The 21,566-nt window shown below is 45.4% G+C and overlaps 1 protein-coding gene and 1 long non-coding RNA gene across 3 annotated transcripts in view; one reads left to right on the top strand and one right to left on the bottom strand.

Annotated features, from left to right (window-relative positions):
• LOC132383172 (pleckstrin homology domain-containing family G member 3-like) overlaps window positions 1–21,566 on the top strand; it is a 218,491-nt gene that overhangs the window by 15,212 nt on the left and 181,713 nt on the right. The gene's annotated exons all lie outside the window — the stretch shown is intronic.
• LOC132383311 (uncharacterized) overlaps window positions 1–21,566 on the bottom strand; it is a 56,997-nt gene that overhangs the window by 3,863 nt on the left and 31,568 nt on the right. Inside the window, exon 2 of the long non-coding RNA XR_009508625.1 lies at window positions 7,607–7,705. This is a non-coding gene — a long non-coding RNA (uncharacterized LOC132383311). The remainder of the gene's footprint in view (window positions 1–7,606; window positions 7,706–21,566) is intronic.

The following is a 21,566-nucleotide window of genomic DNA, read 5'->3' as shown; positions in this document are numbered from 1 at the left end:
ATCAGAGGATGGTTCCAAGTAATGGGGGTGGTGCAGTTCTCTAGTTTAATAGTGTTTGTTTTGGAAATATCTTCAGTGTGCCAAAGTTTGAGGTATTGGCTCTGTTTCTGGAGGCCGGGTGGTGTATTTGGTTGGTTCATTTGCACCGCTGAGACCAACACTTATGAAAGTCTTCTCTGTCTGTTGGCTGTAACAAACTGCACAAAATACATCTGGCGATGCCTCAACCCAAAGACTATGCATCCATGGCATTAAACCAGCCATAAATCCAGCATTGCTGTAGGCTAATTTATTTCTCCAAGGGCTAGAATGGCATTGTTATGGCAAAGGATAGATGTTAGCTTTGTGTCGTAAAAGTGTTCAGGGAGATGGTCTTTGGAGCTGGGGTTTCATATTGGTTCAGTGTAAATGGAGCTTTAAACCTGAGTCTAATTTTAATACAAAGTTATAGGTGGGATAATATCATAAGTGCATAAGACACAGGAACAAAGTCAGGCTTTTTGACCCATTGAGTCTTATCTGATATTCAGTCATGGCTGATATTTTTTCAACCCCAATCTCCTGCCTTCACCCCATAACCTTTGGCACTCTTACTAATCATGAATCATGAACTTCTGCTTTAAGTGTATCCAATTACTTTGCCTGCACAGTCATCTGGAGCAGTTAATTTCACAGATTCACCACTTTATTCATCTCTGTTCTTCAGGGACATATTTTATTCTGATGTGTCCTCTTGTCCTAGACTCTCTCACTAATGGAAACATTCTCTCTGCAGCCACATTGCCCAGCCCCTTCAATGTTTGGTAGGTTTCAGTGAGATCCCCTGTCATCATTTTGAATCTAGAAGGAATCTGTTCTTTATCTAGAAGGAAATTGTAACCTTTGAAGCTTTGGCATCTGAAAGTCCACTAGAGGAGGACATACAAGGTGTGCGAGGGAGAACCAGAGATGGAGGACTACAGAGAGCTCATAGAACTAAACTTCAAAAACAGAAGTTGGGAAAAGAAGGCTCTGGGTTTGTCTATCATGAAGAATGATTATAGGAGATCCTCAAATTTAGCATTCTCTCCATGGCAAAAAGTGGAATTTCTCAGTGGCCAGCCATTTTAATTCCTATCCCCATTCCCATTCTGACATTTTGGTCCATGGCCACCGCCTCTTTTGCCTGATGAGGCCACTCTCAGGTTAGAGGAGCAACATCTTGTATTCCGTCCAGACGGCCTCCAACTTGATGGTGTGAACATTGATTTCTGCTGGTAACTTTTTTTTCTCTTTCCCTCTCTTTCTGTTCCCCACTCTGGCCTCTCATATCTTCTCCTCACCTCCCTTGGTGCCCCTTCTCCTTTTCTTCCTTCTATGGTCCACTCTACTCCCATTTCAGATTCCTTTGCCTCTTCCAACTATCATCTCCCAGCTTCTACTTCATCCCCTCTTACCTCCCCAACCTGCCTGGCTTCACCTATCAACTTCTAGCTTGTCCTCCGATCCCTTCCCCTCCCTGACCTTCTTACTCTTGCATCTTCTCTCTTTCTTTCCAGGTCGATGAAAGGTCTCAGCCAGAAATGCCGATTGCTGATTCACTTCTATTGATGCTGCCCGGCCTGCTGATTTCCTCTAGCATTTTGTGTGTGTTGCTTTGGATTTCCAGCATCTGCAGAATCTCTTGTGTTTATGACAATTAGCCAGATTTCTTGACAAAAAAAATCTATCAATCTTTGGTTTGAGTATTCTCATGGCTCTGTGGGGTGGAGAATTCTGATGATTCACACCCCACTGGAGCCTCCGTTTAACTCAGTGACTCATGCCTGATCCATCTTCCGAAACCTTATAGCACCTGAGTTAAAATTCCAGCTTGGCATTTTGGACTTTGCTGGAAGAAACTAACATGTAACAGTAACTTTGAACTTCTGAAAATTCCAATCCTGAATTTTAAGGTGTGGATCACTGACGGTATTTACAGAGGAAGTTGATAAAATGATAAAACATTGAGGCCTATGTAAAATTGACATAAGAAGAGAAGTTGATGCCTGGGACAGATCAGCCATGATCACCTTAAATGGTGGGGCAGAATTGAGGGGCTGAATGGCCTACTATGGTTCCTATTCTCCTATGTTCTTGTATTAAGCTAAGCAGTCTGTTGTAAAAAACATGCAAATTTTCAAAAATATCCTTCAGGGAAGGTAGTCTGACCTGAGCCACAACAACATGACTAACTGAAGTTTAACTTCATTTTCAGAAATGGGCTAGTCCATTTGTTGAAAGGTAATTACATTCTGGCCTAGTCAGAGCAAAAAAATAACTCCCTTTCAGACTCTCACGGCATGTTACGATGAGGTCACCTTTCATTCTTCCACACCCTTCTTTTTCAGTCATTATTGGGATTGATAATGTAGAAAATAAGAATATTTTTCCCTTAGTGGGCATGTCAAAAACAAGATGACGTTGGTATAGAACAAGAGATAGAATGTTTTAAGGAGATCCGCGAACATTCAGATCTCATTTTACATCCATACATTGGGTTGTCAATCTGTACAGCGATTCACTAACCAATCTTTGTTGATGAACAGTTTTTCCATAAATTTTATTGTTTTCTTTATTTTCCTATAAACTTGAGTTCATCTCCGTGCCTTGTGGAATCTGGAATATGATACCCGAGGAGATGATGGAGACAGGTAGTCAGTCTCTCAACTTTTAAGAAGCATATAGACAAGGACTTTAATCATGAAGGCCCAGAGGGCTATGGACCTAAGGCTGTTAAACAGGACTTTGATAGATAAATATGGTGGCCAGTATGAACATGATGGGCAGAATGGCCTGTTTCTGTGTTGTTTGGCTGTATGACATTGTTCTAAATACAAGCTGGATCTTCGAAGGGTCCACCAACGAACAACTCAAAGGCAAGTAAATTTGTCACCATCTGCTTCCTTGCCATCCATTTTCTTGTGGGCATTTACAGGAACTTTTTGGCTAGTGGTGTAGTGGCATTCACACCAGACTTCAAGCTGAGTGGTGTCAGGTTCAAATCTGGCTGGCTGCTTGCACACTTTCCATCTGTGTGGGATTGAGCTTGTATTTGGGCTTCGTAAAAAAAAAAACGCTAAAGAAATAGCAAAGTTGCCGCTCAGTGTGCCACAAGGCACAGAGAGGAACTCAAATTTACAGGAAATTAAGAAAATAGTAGTGTTTATGAAAAACTATACATAAACCAAGATTGGCTAGTGAATTGCTGGACAGATTGACACCACCAATGTGTAGATGCAAAATGAGTTGTGCATGTTTGGTTGGATATATAGAGAGGGATTTTCTCTGTGCCTTGCCCCAACCTGGCTCTGGGCTTTTGATGGGATTATCGACAAATAGCTCAACTCCATGATAAAATCTGTCCTTGAATTAATTTCCACTGTGGTCCCCATCTACTTTCAAACCCAACCCCTATTTAATGTCTGTGGCTTGTCATTCCATTTTAGGGGACCCGGAGTACAGGCTGCGATATTCCTAGTTGGTTATATTACAGTTTCACCCAAAAGAATGTAATGATGCAGTGGGCCAATCACAAACAAGAGAAAATCTGCAGATGCTGGAAATCCGAGCAATAACGCACAAAGTACTAGAGGAACTCAGCAGGCCAGGCAGCATCCATGGAAAAGAGTGCAGTCAACGTTTCTGGCCAAGACCCTTCGTCAGGACTGGAGAAAAAGGGTCAATGAGGGGAGGGAGGAGGAAGCACAAGGTGATAGGTGAAACCGGGAGGTGGGGAGTGGTGAACCAAGAGTTGGGAAGTTGATTGGTGAAGGAGATACAGGGCTGGAGAAGGGATGATGGGTAGACGAGGAGATAAGGAGAGAGGGAAATGGGAATGGTGAAGGTGGGGTGCATTACCGAAAGTTCAAGAAATCAATGTTTATGCCATCAGGTCGGAGGTTTCCTAGATTGAATAAAAGGAATATAACACCTTATATTCTGTCTGGGAATGAACATCAATTTCTGTAACTTCCAGTAATGCCCCCCCCCTTCACAATTCCCCATTCCCATTTTCTGCTCCCACCTTATCTCCTTGCCTGCCCATCACCTCCCTCTGGTGTTCCTCCCCCTTTTCATTCTTCCATGGCCTTCTGTCCTCTCCTATCAGATTCCCCCTTCTCCAGCCTTGTTTTTTTCACCAATCAACTTCCCAGCTCCTTATTTCACCCCGCCTCCCCTCCTGGTTTCAACTATCACCTTGTGATTCTTCCTCCCCTCCCCTCACTTTCTTACTCTGACTCCTTATCTTTTTTTCTCCAGTCCTGATGAAGGGTCTTGGCCTGAGCCATCAACTGTACTCATTTCCACAGACACTGCCTGGCCTGCTGAGTTCCTCCAGCATTCTGTGTGTGTTGATGTAGTGGGATTGTGTAATTCATTTTGGCCATTATACATGTTCCTTGTTATTTAACTTCCAGCTGTTTTGACATCTGCACCATGGAAGAAGTGTTAGTGTCTGGTGATCTTGAGCTGTTGTTTTGCTGCTGTCCCTCAAGACCTAGTTCACATTTGCAACAAGTTCCTTCCTCCAGGTTGTTTCCCACATGAACGTAGATCTAGCGCAGCTAGGATATGTCCTTCCGTGAAGCATTCTAAGTGGTGGCAGGGCTGGTGGGCACCTGCCAGAGATGATGTGTTCAAAGTGAGGTAAAATTTGCATTTGTGTGCTTCACTTCCATAAACCCAGCACATTTGGAGTGCCTGGTAGGTATCTGCATTCTTGAATTAAATGTAGCTGCAGGAAAAGGAAAAGTGCACACTCATTACACTTCACAACCAACAGTACGATCAGTTACACAAGGGATTCTGCAGGTGCCCGAAATCTTGAGCAACACACACAAAATGCTGGAGGAACCCAGCAGGACAGGCGGCATCTATTAAAATGAATAAACTGTTGATGTTTCAGGCCAAGACCCTTCATTAGGACTGGAAAGTTAATCCATATTTATTGAAGCTGAACAAGGGATAAGTATTGTCAAGCACACTGCAGAGAGCTCCTGGTGGGTTATATTATGTTCACCTGAAAAGGAAGCGAGTCTAATGTCTCATTTAATACAAAGCATCTCCAACAAAGCCTGCCCTTGTCCAAACACATTAATGCCTCAGCCAAAAAAAAAGCCTAGCAGTGCCTCAGGAGGCTAGAGAAATGTTGGCATGTTCCCTTTGGCCCTTGATATACCATTGAAAGCAATCTGTCCAGCTGCTCTACTCATGCCTGCAAGAAACTGCAGCTCATTACGCCATGTTAATCAGCCTCCCCTCTGTGGACGCTGCCTACATTTCTCATTGTTGTGGTAAATCAGCCAGCATAATCAAAGACAACACCCACATCGGACAGTCTCTCTTCCATCCCTCTCGCAGAGGGAAAAAAAGCTGAAAGCATGTGCCACCAGGCTGTTGCAAAACTACTGAGCGGTTCCCTAATATGATAAGATGGATTCTAGACGCCACAATCTAACTCAGTATGATCTTGCACCTTATTGTCTTCCTGTACTGCAGCTTCTCTTTAACTTTAACACTTAAGTCTGCACTCTATTATTGTTTTTCTTTTGTACGACCTCAGTGCACTTCTATAATGAACTGCTCTGCAAGAACGCTTTGCAAGACAAGTTTTTCATTGTACCTCTAGCTGTGACAATAATAAACCAATTTTCCAAGAATTATTTCCACCATGGTCCCGATAGTGTTAACCCAGATTTCTTGCTCAACACCCTTGAGTGAGACTTGAACCATTGACATTCTGATGCAGAGGGCTGTCCATTGGGTCAAGGCTGACGCCAGGTAATCTGGCGAGCAGAAACAGCTAGGTTGGCAATGTTAAAGCAGTAAGAAGATGGTATTTTCAATCTGAGAACTTGAGTGAAGGATACTCCTTCCAGATCTTCCACTCAAGCTATCCAAGGCCTTTGCATTGCACTTCTGGAACGTGCCTTTTGCAAGTTACTAATACCAGATGTTGCCTTGCTTGTTTTAGCATGACACAATTGCCATATGTTTTTGAGCTGTGCGCATAAATTATTTGGGGTGAATCATTTACAGTGTTTCTCATCACATAGCTCCTTGCTGCAGAGCCTTACTCAGCTCCTGAGCTCTTCCTTGCTACCTCTGAGTCACTGTGGTGCTCTGCTAACTGTTCATCCAGCCTTGCATCCTCAGTAAGATGTTCATTCACAACTATGGCCCGTATCCACTTCATCCAATAACTTGAATGAACTCTGTTGCATTGCCTGTGGGGCCAAATGGCCTTTGCAACTGATGCTGCTGCTATTTCCCAGCAGCAAGATAATCCCGGGGTAAGGGGAGGAATTTTAAAGCACACAACAAAAAAATACTGTCAAAGTATCTTGTTTCTTGAGAGCCTATGTTCTCACATTAGTGCTTCCCTTCCCATCTCCTCCTTTGCTTCCTCTCAATGTTCCACTTCTACGTTCTGCCCATCTCTTCCAATATCCTCTACTTTCCCTCATTGTGTGTCCCCTCACGACGTTCTCCAACCAAAACCCAATCCTTGAATATTTAGAATTCTCTCTTCCCTTGCGTGTTGGATCCCACCTGCCTCTTTGTGAACGCTTGGCTCACGTGGAAGTGACCTTCTGCAGTTCGGGCAGCTTTTCTGAGCTCTCTTCATCCTCGTCCTTCCCCAGAGCTCCCATCACTCCCACCCTCTGCTGCTTTACCAAAGTGTATTTGTTTCATTGGAAATATTTTTAATTTTTTCCTGTCCTCATTTATTGTGTTCATGTAGAATAGGATCGAGGTGCAGTGAACACTTAGCATGGTTTTACCCTTTGTAGCCACTGTAATCACTCCTGGTTACTCTGCTGCATTCCGATCTCTGCAGGAAGGCATGCCCTGGGCTTACTTCAGATTCCATGAAGGAGAAAAAAACAACTTGCATTTCTGCGGCCTCTTTAGGAACTTTCCTCAGCTCTTGAAGGCCAATAAAGTATTTTAAAAAATAGATTGGTTGCTATAATGTAGAAACATCAGCTAAATTGCCAATAGATGCAAACAACAGTGCAACAATCAGGTACTTGGTTTTTGTCATTAGTTTGTGGAATAAATATTGGGCAAGATGCTAAAGAACCCCCACCCCCTACTCTACAGGGAGAGCTGCGTTTTTCTTTATGCCCAGCTATTGCCTCAGCTGAATGATGTCACCTTCCAATTGTGTACCACCCCACCAAGTCTCTGGTGTGGAGCTTCAACTTGAGGTGTCTTCAGTTGCGGGACATTTTGTCCAGATATTTTTTTTTAAACTGCCAGCTGTTAGAAATCTGAAATAAAATGTTGGAAACACTCAGTGGGCCAGGCGGCATTTGTGAAGAGAAAGGGAAAGGCAGAGATAATGTAATAGGGCGTTGAGCTTTCATCCACAATAGAACCATGATGACCTACTACTGGGACAATGCCTCTCGTTCTGTTTCCTTTCTTGTGGCGCAAGATTTTCTTTGCACCCTGTGCCTCTACCATGAAGCTCTTCCCTTGGAATGTGAAGGTTTGGTATGCTGCAAGGATCAGTATTGGTATATTTATACTTATGCCAGCACACACAATTGGCATTTTTTTTTATTGTCACACTTACCATGATACAGTGAAAAGCTTCTGTTTGCTTCCCATCCAGACAGATCATTCCATCGTGGTTGTGCAAAAGGGGGACGGAATGCAGACTGTTTTGTTGCAGCTTCAGAGGGAAGAGCAGTGCAGGTAGAAAACAAAGCACAAGGGTCATGACTATAGGAGCAGGGTGTTGGCCATTCAGCCCATCAAGTCTGCTTTGACATTCAATCATAGCTGATTTATTATTCCATCTCAAGCTCATCCTCCTGCTTTTTCATTGTAACCTTTGACATCCTCAGTAATTAAGAACCTATCAACCTCTGTTTAAAATGTACCCCAGTGACTTGTCTTCCACTTTGTCAGTGTCAGTGAGTTGCACAGATTCACCACCCTCTGGCTAAAGAAATTTCTCCTCATCTCTGTTCCAAAGGGGCATCCTTGTATTCAGAGGCTGTGCCCTCTGGTCCTAGGCTGACCCTATACCAGAAAGATCTTCTCCATGCCTACATTATCCACCCCTTTTGATATTCCAGATATGGATTCAGTGGATGCTGGATATCTTGAGCAAAACACACATTGCTGGAGGAACTCAGCAAGACAGGCAGCGTTTATGGAGAGAACTAAACAGTCAGGCTGAGGCTGCTCATCAGGACTGGAAAAGAAGGGGGCAGAATCCATAATGAGGAAGTAAGGGGGGAGGGAGTAATGCAAGCTAGCAGGTAATAACTAAGGCCTGGTGAGGGGAAAGTAGGTGAGTGGGAGAGGGGAGATGAAGTAATAAGCTAGGAGATAATGGGTGAGAGAGGTAAAGGGCTGAAGAAGGAGGAGTTTATTAAGAGAGGACAATGGACTATGGATATTTCAGTACTCTGTGGTTTTCAATGAAATGACCCTCACCATTCCAAATTCCAGCAAGTGCAGATACAGAACCATCAAACACTCCTCGCACATTAACCCCTTCATTCCCGGGACCACTCTCATGAACTTCATCCGGACCCTCTCCAATGCTAGCAATCCTTCTTAGAGAGGGGCCCAAAACTGCTCACAATACTCCCAAGTGCAGTCTAACCAATGTCTTATAAAGCATCTGCAACACATTCTTGTTCTTGTATTCTAGCCTTTGTAAATTGAATGCCAGCATTGTATTTGCCCCCCTTACCACCAACTCAATGTGCAAGTTAACCTTTAGAGTATCCTGCATGAGGACACACAAGTCCCTTTGCACCTTTGATTTCTGAGTTAGCTCCCTGTCTAGAAAATAGACTAGCCTTTATTCCTCTACCAAAGTGCATGTCCATACACCTCCCTCCACTGTAGTCCAACTGCTGCTTCTTGGCCAATTCACTTAATCCTTGTGCAGACTCCCTACTTCCTCAACATTATCTAACCCCCCCCCCCCACCTAACTTTGTATCATCTTCAAATCTGGTCACAAAGTCATTAATTTTATCATTGTGAACATTTACATGCACTATTGGTCTCTGGCAGCTCACCAGGAAAGGTCATCTTTATTCCCACTGTTTGGCTTCTACCAATCTTCTGTCCATTGTAGTACCTTTCCTGTAACACCGTGGGCTCCTATCTTGTTTAGCAGCCTCATGTGAGGCACCTTGTCAAAGAGGTTCTGAAAATCCAAGTAAACAACATCCACCAATCCTCCTTTGACTATCCTGCTAGTTATTTCTTAAAAGAATTCTCAACAGATTTGTGAGGCAAGTTTTCAACTTAAGGAAACCATGCTGACCTCAGCCTGTTTTACCATTTGCTTCATGATGAGGTGGACTGAGAGAAAATGAGTTCATTTTTATTTTAAAGACGTCTGTTCAAGAGTGGGGTAAAAGTTGGCCTTGAATCCTGGTGCTCTTACTGTGAGTTTATGTATGTTTTGCCCAGTGGAAGGAGCTGGAGGAGAAGATAGAATGACCTGGGGTAGGGGCCTTTGCTTCTACTGGCTGCTAGGAGAAAGGGTAGACAGAACCTATGGAAGATGGTGGTTCTTGTGATAGACAAGAATGTGTCGAAACTCTAATTTCTTGCAGCCTTGGATAGAACAGATGCCAAACGAATCTGTAGTGTATTTTGATAGGAAGCTGTCCATATTACAGATGGTTTATGTATAAGCAGGTTAGACATAGAATCTGATAGGAACAGAAATGGCCTTTAAGTTACCAACCAGTCCTTAGTTGCAATTGTATGACTTTCCAGATACTGCTTCTCTTCAGCTCCCTCCCCATAATTATCATTCCTTCGTCCTTCTGGATGGTTTCCTAAGTCCCTGCCTTGCTTTCTTGTTCAGACTCTGCTGTCACTGTCCAAATTTGTTTTTAACTCTCCCTCCCATAGCTCTGTAACCAAAAGTTTCTTGCCAAACTTGCATGGAGGGCTATCTTTCCCCTTCCTGATGACCTGTTTCTAACAGGGTTGACCAAGCCTCCATCCAGCCTTCTCCAGATTCCATTCTCACCTGTCATTCTAGTTGGAGAGGTCTCTTCCTTCTCCTTCCTCAGTGGCTCTGGGAATTCTACTGACCCCTCCTACTGCTCATCAGTGCACTGTTTCGTGTGAAAGTATGTTATCTTATTCTCTCAATTTGTGGGCATCACTGGGAAAGGACCCATGCCCATTTATCTATGTTCTGCCATTTCTCTATCTCAAACTGTCAGACTTGCTGTGTGCAGAAATTCCCTGTGGAGAGAACAGATGCTTTAGTCTTCAATCGGTCCTTGTAAGCTCTGTTCTCTGAACACTGGTCTGTCCTACTCTGAGGTCAGCCACAAGCTGCACCAGATGGTTTACAACTTTGGTGGTGTGGTTCACCCAAGGGGAGCAACTGACCTCTGATTATAACTTCACTATGAACCCTTATTGCCTGCTCAATAACATATCCTGCTCTGTTCATCCTATGCTGAAACCTTGACCCTGGCTTTTGATAGCTCTGAATTTTACAATTCTGGTGGACGCCAGCTGTTCCCTTTACTTCCCACAATTTTGCTCTCTGGTCTAACTCACGGCACCTTTTTTCATGATCTTTTTGGGCTTCATTCTGTATTCAATTCTGGTTAACCAATGCTTCAGTTTTTTTTGGTAATTTATTTTTTATTGAAGTTTATCATCAAACAAACATTTCCATAAGATGCATTTCAGATACTGTTACATATATCATATAATCATATTTGTCACAAATCTCCACGTAATAAGTATCTGAGGTATACACATAAAAAGGAGAGGAGATAAAGAACAATCGAAATAAGAAAACTATGTACAAAGTAAGGAGTGATCTTTCTTTTACAACATATTCATTGACTTGTGAGAATAAAATCAGGCCTATGAGGTGTTATGTAGTTAAACCATTTTTCCCAGTATGAATCCAATTGTTTCAACTTATGATCAACAGATGCTGTTATCTTCTCCATTAAAAAAGTCCCGTTCCTTCTTTTAAGTAATTCCACGCAATTGTTTCTCTCCATCTCTGCAGCCATCAGCAGTCCTAAACTCTGAACATACTTGTTCTATTCCAATCCTGACCTCTTGAACATCATCGTACGTAATTTTTTTTTCCTTTGGCAGTTCTTGGGAGTGAGAAGCCCAGGGACAGAAGGGCAGTGTGAGTTTATGAATGATGAAGGAAGGTGGGCAGTTTGTGAGAAGGAGATTATCAGGCAGATAAAGATTCTTCATTTTAAATATTCTGCCATGGCTGAGTGGAATATCCATCAATCACCTTGTGTTGTGTCTCCCTTTCAATCACATTTCCTAATACATTGTGGCTCAGTTATATTTTGTTTGACGGTGCTCCTGTAGGAGTCAATATGATAGAGCCCTGTAGGAGCGCTTCAAATAAAATTTTGCTATTGATCTGGTTGAAGGAGACAAGAGACACTGAGCAGGGGAGCAGAGGGGGAAGAGGAGGTAAGTGAAAGTGGGAGAGATAAAGAAATTATAGAAGACTACAGAATTGTGTTTTGGGAATGTGATGCAAGGGAATGGATGCTGAAAAAGGAAGCACAGCAACGTTTGTGTGTGTGTGTGTGTGTGTGTGTATGTCTTCACTTACACACCCATGCTAAATCAGTGTGACACAGTATGTTCTCATCCCTCTTGGACCTCAGTGCTATGGAACAATAACACTTTTTGTTAAGAAATTCACAGACATATATCTCTCTCTCTCATCAGGACCAGACTGGAAGTATATCGCCCTCGATTCTAAGGGACTAATTGAGAGAAAGATGATGTAGAGTTGTAGAGCCACACAGGACCAAAACACCTCTTCAGCCCACCATCTCCATGCTCGGCATTAGGTGCGGAGGTCTTTCTATTCCTTTAAGCTTCTCTATCTGTATACCTTGATCAGACTCCACTCGACGTTCACCCATCCATAGAAAACAAATCCAGATATCCAGACTTGGCAACTGAAACACTCCATCCCTGGCAACATCCAAGTGGCTCTCCTCTGTACTATTTCCAGTGCAATTTCATCCTTCCTCCTCAATCAGCTTGGACTACCATGCCTCTGGACCAAAACCTTGCTTTCTCAAACCTATGGGCTGTTTTAGTTCTTTTGTAATTTAAGCTTCTTGAATATTTTACATTTTTTCCACAATTGTTTCACTATTGACATATGTGACCGGGTACTTTAGTCTACAATTTCCTCCTGAAACACCTCCATCTCCCCACTGCTGTTACTTTTAATATTCTAATATTGCAACATAGAAACAGGCCCTTCAGCCCACTGACTCCATGCTGACCATCAACTACCTATTCACACTAATCCTATATTGATCTCATTTTCTTTTCATTCTCCCATGTTCTCATCAGTTTTCCCGCAGACTCTACCCCTCACCTACACTTTTAGGGGGCAATTTACAGTGTCCAGTTAGCCTACCCAGCATTCCATGCTGGGACTGTGGAGGAGAAACCAGAACTGGCCAACGTGATCACAGGGCAAGTGGGCAAACTCCCATACAGACAGCGTTGGCGGTCAGGATCAAACAGGGTCCGCGGGGCTGTGAGGCAGCCACTCCAAGAAGCAACACACACACACACAATGCTGGAGGAACTCAGAAGGTCAGGCAGCTTCTATAGAAATAAATAAACAATTGTCGTTTTGGGCTGAGACCGTTCTTCAGGCTACTCCACTAATTGTGCCACATAAAAGGGGTTTCTTATAGGCCATCTCTGACAGTATGTAGCCTGAATGCCATCCAGTGATAGGCTTTGCCACTTTAAAGTCAGTTATAACTGTGTGCGTGTGTGTGCGTGTGCGTGCGTGTGTGCGTGCGTGTGTGTGTGTGTGTGTGCGTGCGCGCGCATGAACACCAAGGTCTTCACCCATTACATTATGCTGTTTTTCTGTCTCGCTATGGTGATCACTGAGTTTTTGTTTTATCAGTCTATATGTGTCATATCCTGTGGCATGTGCATATGATGTATTAGCCAACGTATATTCAGCTCAACGTGTTGTACCTGCTTTATGCTGGATAACGGATCTTCCAGTACAAGTTACTGAGCACAATCAATTATCTGATGTTTCTAATAAACTGATGTGCTGGTTTGATAGGGGTCTCATGGCAATCAATTCCCAGAACTTCATAAATAGCAGATCAGAGGGAATCTCCCCCAGATGTTTAGGAGGAAACTGAAAGCTGTTTCCATGGTGACGTTTCAAAGTACAAGGCTGCTTTTCTTGGCTTGTCTCCCCCTCGCTTATTTCCTGTTAAGTGCCAATTGCTATGCATTGAAATGGTTCCGCTGGAGTGTGGCAGCATTTGTGTGGGAATAGCCTGGGGAATGAGATGGGAGAGCTGGAACGAGGAGGCAGGACGGGAGTGGTTGAGCATGATGATTGTTTCCTGAGGCAACAGACGCAAGGGCCTTTAACCACATGAGTTTTCAAATTTGGTATGAAGTGAGAAGCTCCAGACTAAGGAGTAACTCTGGTGCAGGAGGTAGTGATGCCAGTTCACATGCCCTATGTTCGATCCTACTCTCTGTGTGGAGTTTGCATGTTCATCAATGATCACTCAAATTCACTCCACATCCCAAATGTGTGGGGCTGGTAGCTAGACTGTACAAGGAATATTGAAATCTGAAGGGAGTTGATGGGACCATGGGGGAATAAAAATGACATTTAGTATAGAGGTGCTGGATGGTTGGCATGGACAGTAGGTCTTTTGGTGTGTCCTACAACCCTAACTAACATTCTGGATGGTGAGGAATGTCAGCAACTAACACTGGTGCAAGCTCCTGATGTAAGTTGTTTACATAATTCAGCCCTGCTCTGATTTGAAACAAGAAAGAAAACTTTCTGAAATCTGGGAGGATGGGTATGTGAGAGAGAGAATGTAGGTGCAGTCTTTCAGCGAAATAATGAGAAGTGGAAATTGTTTTGGGGGATTGCTCTACCTTGATAAAACGGCATTGAAAAGAATTGATGATGAGTTTCTAGGCCATTTATTAGCAATTTCTAAACAGACTATTCTCCCTGTATTGTTCAATAGCAATACTAATCACGTTGTATCCTGGGATCATGGGAAAGGGCCTTTGACTACATTATCTATGCCGCTCATAATTTTATAAATGATCTCCCCTCAGCCTTCAAAACTCTAGAGAAACAACTCAAGTTTGTCCAAACTCTCCATCAAGCAGTCGTGATTCCGCATGGCGAGAAACTGCGTGCGCATAAATCTTGCCTTTGTTTAACTTCTTTTTCACGAAAACTCTGTGTCAATGAATTTTATTCTGTATTTCAAATTTTTGAGAAGTGGTTTGTATATTCTGCAAGAGTGAATTTCTGTAACTGGAATGGTTGTAATGGGAGGGGTCATGTAGTGGGTCCCTTGGCTGGCATCAGCACTTCCTGATGCACAAGCCAATAAAAGCCCCCCCTTCTACCCCACAGGCCAGGCTTTTCCCTGAACTGGGGCTGAACCTTTTGATGTGTTTTATTTAAGTGTGACGCCTATGGTGGTGGTCCCTGTGCTTGTGCATTCCTGGAGCCTTGCTGCACCCTTCCTTCTCCTTCAACTCCCCGCCACCCACAGAGTGAGACACATAATTCCCTCTGCTGTTTGTTCTGCAACAATGCTAATTGGTGAACTTCTCTTCCTACCCTGGGCACTGTAAATAGAAACATTTGGTCATTGCAATTGTCGTCCTCTACCTAGCCCGGGGGTCGGCAACCCGCGGCTCCGGAGCCGCATGTGGCTCTTTTACGTCTGTGCTGCGGCTCCCTGTTGCTTTGGGAAATAATTGGTTGTGGCGACCCTTTTCCTGGCACATCCGAACCGACTCACAATTAGATAGCCTACGGGGGTTTGCGAGCACAGAGCTTTGGAGCCTCTGCGCCATGGGGGGCAGGTTGAGGGAGGCTTAAAAGTGAGGCTGAAGATTTCGAATAAAGTTTTTTCCTTCGACTGCAGTTACCGACTCCGTGTCGTAATTTTAGCGCTGCGTGCAGCACACCGCTACATGGTCAGTATTTAATTAAAATGTATTTTATGTTAGTTTGTTAGTTTTTGAAATGTAAATCTAAATTTGAAGATTATGGTGATCTTGTACAATCTAAATAAGACTTTGTGGCGACCCATTTCCTGACACATCCGAACCGGCTCACAATTAGCCAGCGTTCAGGCTAAGGGAGATAGCCTACGGGGGTTTGTGAGTACGTGTCTTTTGCAGCATCCGCGCCCATGGGGGGGCGGGTTGAGGGAGGCTTAAAAGCAAGGCTGTTTAGTTCAAATAAAGCTATCTTTGACTGCAGTTTACTGACTGCGTGTAGCACACCGCTACAACGTGTTTTTATCGCTGGCTGTCCAGAGGGGAGGTGCTGAAACGCTTTGTCGCGTGTCTGGAAGAAGTGAAAACTTTCCTGGGCAGCAAAGGGCTCACCTTTCCTGAGCTGGAACAGCCAGAGTGGCTGGAAAAGCTACACTTCATGGTAGACATGACAGCGCACCTGAACACGCTGAACACAGCTCTTCAGGGGTAAGGACGTACAGCCCTGCACATGTTGGAGGATGTTTTGGCATTCAAGCGCAAGTTGACAGTGCTTGCCAGAGATTTACAGAAAGGCACATTGTCTCACTTCCCCAATTTGAGAGAGTTCAAAAAAGGTCACGACATGATAAATTCGGAGTATTTACATTCTGCAATCATCGCAATGCAAACATCGTTTGGGAAACGCTTCTGCGAGTTCAGAGAGGAAAAAAAACACATTATCCTTCCCCGTCACTCCCCTAAGCATCGATCCATCCCTACTGAATACGACTGCATTGTCAGGTGTGAGTCAACCTGACCAAGTATGATAAATATTTTAATTGCCTATTATTTTACGTATATTCATATGTTTTCATTGTTCAGTGAAATAGTCCTTTTATTTTTCAGGTTGACAGCTGGCTGACGTTATATTTGGTTTGCTGCTGGCGGCAAATTTAAGTTTGGCGTTTTTCATAAATACAAGAAGGACTCAAATAGACGTTGAGTATTTTACTTAAAAGTAACCTTCAACCCAACGTCTTTTTTTTCGGAGGTCAAAATGTTTTTGTTGCATGCAGAAATGTAATTTCGTTTTCTCTGCAGGAGTTCATCAATTTCATAAATGCAACACATTATAGTTTGTTTATACATAGCATAAAGGCAAAACAAAACGTTGTATGCAGTGTTATTTCATTTTAAATGTCAAACGGGTTTTGCGGCTCCCAGTGTTTTCTTTTCTGTGGGAAACGGGTCCAAGTGGCTCTTTCAGTGGTAAAGGTTGCTGACCCCTGACCTAGCCTAAGCACTCAAAGTCCATGAGCAAATGCTTCTGCAGATGAAGGAGGGGAAGGATGATGTTCATGTAGAGCAGTGGTTCCCAGCTTTTTTTAAACAAGAGGTCTGTGGACGCTAGATTGGGAAGGCCTGATAAAGAACATAAACACCAACTGCTATCCAGGCCAAAAAGCTAAGTGTGTGTCCTGTAACTTCTGTGTCAGTCGCACTGAGTGTCTGTAATGATGTGGCTGAGATCAGTAAGGGAATTGTAAAAAGTTAGAGGATAAATGGGACACTGCAGGCAGATGCGAAGATAGAGTTAGGGAGGGAAGGGGGCATGAAGTATGAAAGGCACCCTTTCATCAATTGCAGGAACCAAAGGATGATCAGGGCTAAAGTGTAATTGCTTGAAATGAGCAAACACGAGGAAATCTGCAGATGTTGGAAATTCAAACAACACACACAAGATGCTGGTGGAACACAGCAGGCCAGGCAGCATCTATAAGGAGAAGCACTGTCAATGTTTCTGGCCGAGACCCTTCGTCAGGACTAACTGAAAGGAAAGATATTAAGAGATTTTAAAGTAGTGGGGGGAGGGGGAAATGCAAAATTATAGGAGAAGACCGGAGGGGGTGAGATGAAGCTAAGAGCTGAAAAAATGATTGGCGAAAGTGATACAGAGCTGGAGAAGGGAAAAGATCATGGGACAGGAGGCCTCGGGAGAAGGAAAGAGGGGGGAAGCACCAGAGAGAGATGGAGAACAGGCAAACAAATAAATATGTCAGGGATGGGATAAGAAGGGGAGGAGGGGCATTAACGGAAGTTAGAGAAGTCAATGTTCATGCCTTCAGGTTGGAGGCTACCCAGCCGGTATATAAGGTGTTATTCCTCCAACCTGAGTTTGGATTCATTTTGACAGTAGAGGAGGCCATGGATAGACATATCAGAATGGGAATGGGACATGGAATTAAAAGATCCACAAACCTGTTGTCCTATTGTCTCAGCTTGCTCCTGCCCCACCGAACTCATTTCTGCATACCTTGACACTGTCTTATTCCCCCTTGTTCAATCTCCTCCCACCTATGTTCGTGACGCTTCTCATGCTTTGAATTTTTTCAATGATTTTAAGTTCCATTTTAAGTTCACCGCCTTATTTTCACCATGGACATCCAGTCCCTATATACCTCCATCCCCCACCAGGATGGTCTCAAAGCTCTTCGCTTCTTTTTGAATTCCAGACCTAACCAATTCCCCTCTACCACCACTCTCCTCCGTCCAGCGGAATTAGTTCTTACTCTCAAATATTTTTCCTTTGGCTCCTCCCACTTCCTCCAAACCAAAAGCGTAGTCATGGACACCGGTATGGGTCCCAGTTATGCCTGCCTTTTTGTTGGCTTTGTGGAACAGTCCATGTTCCAAGTCTATATGGGTATCCGTCCCCCTCTTTTCCTTCGCTACATCGATGACTGCATTGGTGCTGCCTCCTGCACACATGCTGAGCTCGTTGACTTAATTAACTTTGCCTCCAACTTTCACCCTGCCATCAAATTATCTGGTCCATTTCCGACACCTCCCTCCCCTTTCTTGATCTTTCTGTCTCCATCTCTGGAGACGGCTTATCTACTGATATCTACTATAAGCCTACAGACTCTCACAGCTACCTGGACTATTCCTCTTCCCACCCTGTCTCTTGCAAAAATGCTATCCCCTTCTCACAATTCCTCCGTTTCCGCCGCATCTGCTCTCGGGATGAGGCTTTTCATTCCAGGACGAAGGAGATGTCTTCCTTTTTTAAACAAAAGGGCTTCCACCATCAACTCTTCTCTCAAACGCATCTCTCCCATTTCCCACACATCTGCCCTCACCCCATCTGCCCACCACCCCACTCGGGATAGGGTTCCCCTTGTCCTCATATACCACCCCACTAGCCTCCAGGTCCAACGTATAATTCTCCGTAACTTCTGCCACCTCCAACTGGATCCCACTACCAAGCACATCTTTCCCTCCTCCCCCCCTTTCTGCTTTCTGCAGGGTTCGCTCCCTATGCGACTCCCTTGTCCACTCGTCTCCCCCATCCCTTCCCACCAATCTCCCTCCTGGCACTTATACTTGTAAGCGGAACAAGTGCTACACCTGCCCTTACACTTCCTCCCTCACCACCATTCAGGGCCCCAGACAGTCCTTCCAGGTGAGGCGACACTTCACCTGTGAGTCGGCTGGTGTGGTATACTGCGTCCGGTGCTCCCGGTGTGGCCTTTTATATATTGGTGAGACCGGACGCAGACTGGGAGACTGTTTCGCTGAACACCTAGGCTCTGTCCACCAGAGAAAGCAGGATCTCCCAGTGGCCACACATTTTAATTCAACGTCCCATTCCCATTCTGATATGTCTATCCATGGCTTCCTGTACTGTCAAAATGAATCCAAACTCAGGTTGGAGGAACAACACCTTATATACCGGCTGGGTAGCCTTCAACCTGATGGCATGAACATTGACTTCTCTAACTTCCGTTAATGCCTCTCCTCCCCTTCTTACCCCATCCCTGACATATTTAGTTGTTTGCCTGTTCTCCATCTCTCTCTGGTGCTTCCCCCCCCCCCCCACCCACTTTCCTTCTCCCGAGGCCTCCCGTCCCATGATCCTTTCCCTTCTCCAGCTCTGTATCACTTTTGCCATTCACCTTTCCAGCTCTGAGCTTCATCCCCCCCACCCCCCCCCCCCGTCTTCTATCATTTCGCATTTCCCCCTCCCCCTACTATTTGAAAATCTCTTACTATCTTTTCTTTCAGTTAGTCCTGACGAAGGGTCTTGGTCCGAAACGTCGACAGTGCTTCTCCCTATAGATGCTGCCTGGCCTGCTGTGTTTCGCTAGCATTTAGTGTGTGTTGTTTGAATTGCCTAAAATGAAACTGGCTGAAGTAAGCACACAACTGGTGGTGATTTTTATCCACTAAACTCATCCTGATATCTTCTGCTTATGTGTTAACTTGTATCATCATCCCACCTGTTCATTAATCCACATTGGCTTCTGGTTTAGATTGAAGACCATCGCCCAGTAGCACTTGCATCCACAGTGATGAAGTATCTCGAGAGGCTGGTGTTGAAGTATATCAGCTCCTGTCTGAGTGGCAACTTGGATCCACTCCAATTCACCTACTGAGAAAACAGGTCTACAGCAAATCCCATCTCATTGGCTCTTCATACAACCCTGGACAGCAAGGATGCACACATCAGGATGCTCTTTATCGATTACATTTTGGCATTTAGCACCATCATCCCCTCAGAAATAATCAGTAAACTCCAAGACCTGGGCCTCAATAACCCCTTGTGCAATTGGATCCTGGATTTCCTCACTTGTGGACCCCAGTCAGTTTGGATTGGTAAAAACATCTCCTCCACGATCTCCATCAGCACAGGAGCTGATGTGTGCTTAACCCCCTGCTCTCCTCGCTTTACACCTATGACTCTGTGGCTAAGTAGAGCTCCAACACCATACACAAGTTTGCTGATGACACCACTGTTGTGGGCAGTATCAAAGGTAGTGATGAATCAGCATGCAGGAGGGAGCTTGAAAACTTGGCTGAGTGTTGCAAAACAACACCCTCTCACTCAATGTCAGTACGATGAAGGAACTGATTGTAGACTTAAGGAGAAGGGAACCAGAGGTCCATAAGCCAGTAACCACTGGAGGATCAGAAGTGGAGAGGGTCAGTAATTTTAAATTCCAGGGTGTCACGATCTCAGAGGACCTGTCCTGGATCCATCATATTGTGGCGACCCATTTCCTGGCAACTCCGAACCGACTCACAATTAGATAGCCTACGGGGGTTTGCGAGCACAGAGCTTTGGAGCCTCTGCGCCACGGGGGCAGGTTGAGGGAGGCTTAAAAGTGAGGCTGAGGATTTCGAAAAAAGTTTTTCCTTCGACTGCAGTTACCGACTCCGTGTCGTAATTTTAGCGCTACGTGTAGCACACTGCTACAATTGGTGACCCCGACGGTCCAAACGATTTTTGGACCAGAAATGACTGACGCCGCCTCTGTTCATGCGGTTTCGTTGAAACTGCCGGGTTTCTGGACACAGCGACCGAACCTATGGTTCCAGCAAGCCGAAGCCCAATTCCACGTTCGCCAGATCACCTCAGAAGACACCCGCTACTACTACGTGGTGAGCTCCCTCGACCAGGACACAGCGGCCCAGGTCGCGGAGTTCGTACTGTCGCCCCCGGCAGACGGCAAGTACACAGAATTCAAAGCCCTGCTCCTCAGGACTTTCGGACTCTCACGGCGCGAGCGGGCTGCCCGTTTACTGCACCTGGATGGCTTGGGTGACAGACCTCCTTCGGCTTTAATGAATGAGATGTTGTCTCTCGCCGACAGACACACACCCTGCCTCATGTTTGAGCAGGCATTCCTGGAGCAGCTGCCCGAGGACATACGCCTGCTGCTGTCCGACGCGGATTTCAGTGACCCCCGGAAGGTGGCAGCCCGGGCGGACTTGCTGTGGAACGCCAAAAAGGTGAGCGGGGCGTACATCGCACAGATCTCCCAGCCACGCTCCCGGCAGCAAACCAGTCCAGGCCCGGCCGCAGAGCCCGCCAACCCCCGGCCCAATGAACACTGGTGCCTCTACCACCAGTGGTGGGGCGCAGAAGCCCGCCGTTGTCGCCCGCCCTGCAAGTTCCCAGGAAACGCCAGGGCCAGCCGCCGCTGATGGCTACGGCGGCTGGCCATCGGGATAGCCTCCTGTATGTGTGGGATAGAAGGTCGGGACGCCGGTTTTTGGTTGATACTGGGGCAGAGATCAGCGTTTTACCTCCGATGAGTTACGACACCTGCAGCAGGGCACCGGGTCCCCCCCTGAGGACTGTGAATGGCAGCACAGTAAGGACCTATGGCACCCGTCAGGTGCAGCTACAGTTCGGCTCCAGCCAGTTCACGTGGGACTTCACACTGGCCGCCGTAGCCCAACCGCTTCTGGGTGCGGATTTTTTGCGAGCTCACAGCCTACTGGTTGACCTGCCCAGGAAGAGACTGGTCCACGCCGAGACCTTTCAGACGCTCCCCCTGGGTGCAGCCCAGTTGCCAGCCCCTCACATCGGCTCCATCACGCTGTCCGACAACGACTTCACCAGGGTCCTGGCGGATTTCCCTTCGGTTCTGGCACCGCAGTTCACAGCGGCCATGCCCCGACACGGCGTACAGCACCACATCCCGACCCAGGGACCACCCCTCC

Source organism: Hypanus sabinus, chromosome 2 (genome assembly GCF_030144855.1).
Source record: "Hypanus sabinus isolate sHypSab1 chromosome 2, sHypSab1.hap1, whole genome shotgun sequence".
NCBI lineage: Eukaryota > Metazoa > Chordata > Chondrichthyes > Myliobatiformes > Dasyatidae > Hypanus > Hypanus sabinus.
This window is presented reverse-complemented; position numbering and strand designations above follow the sequence as displayed.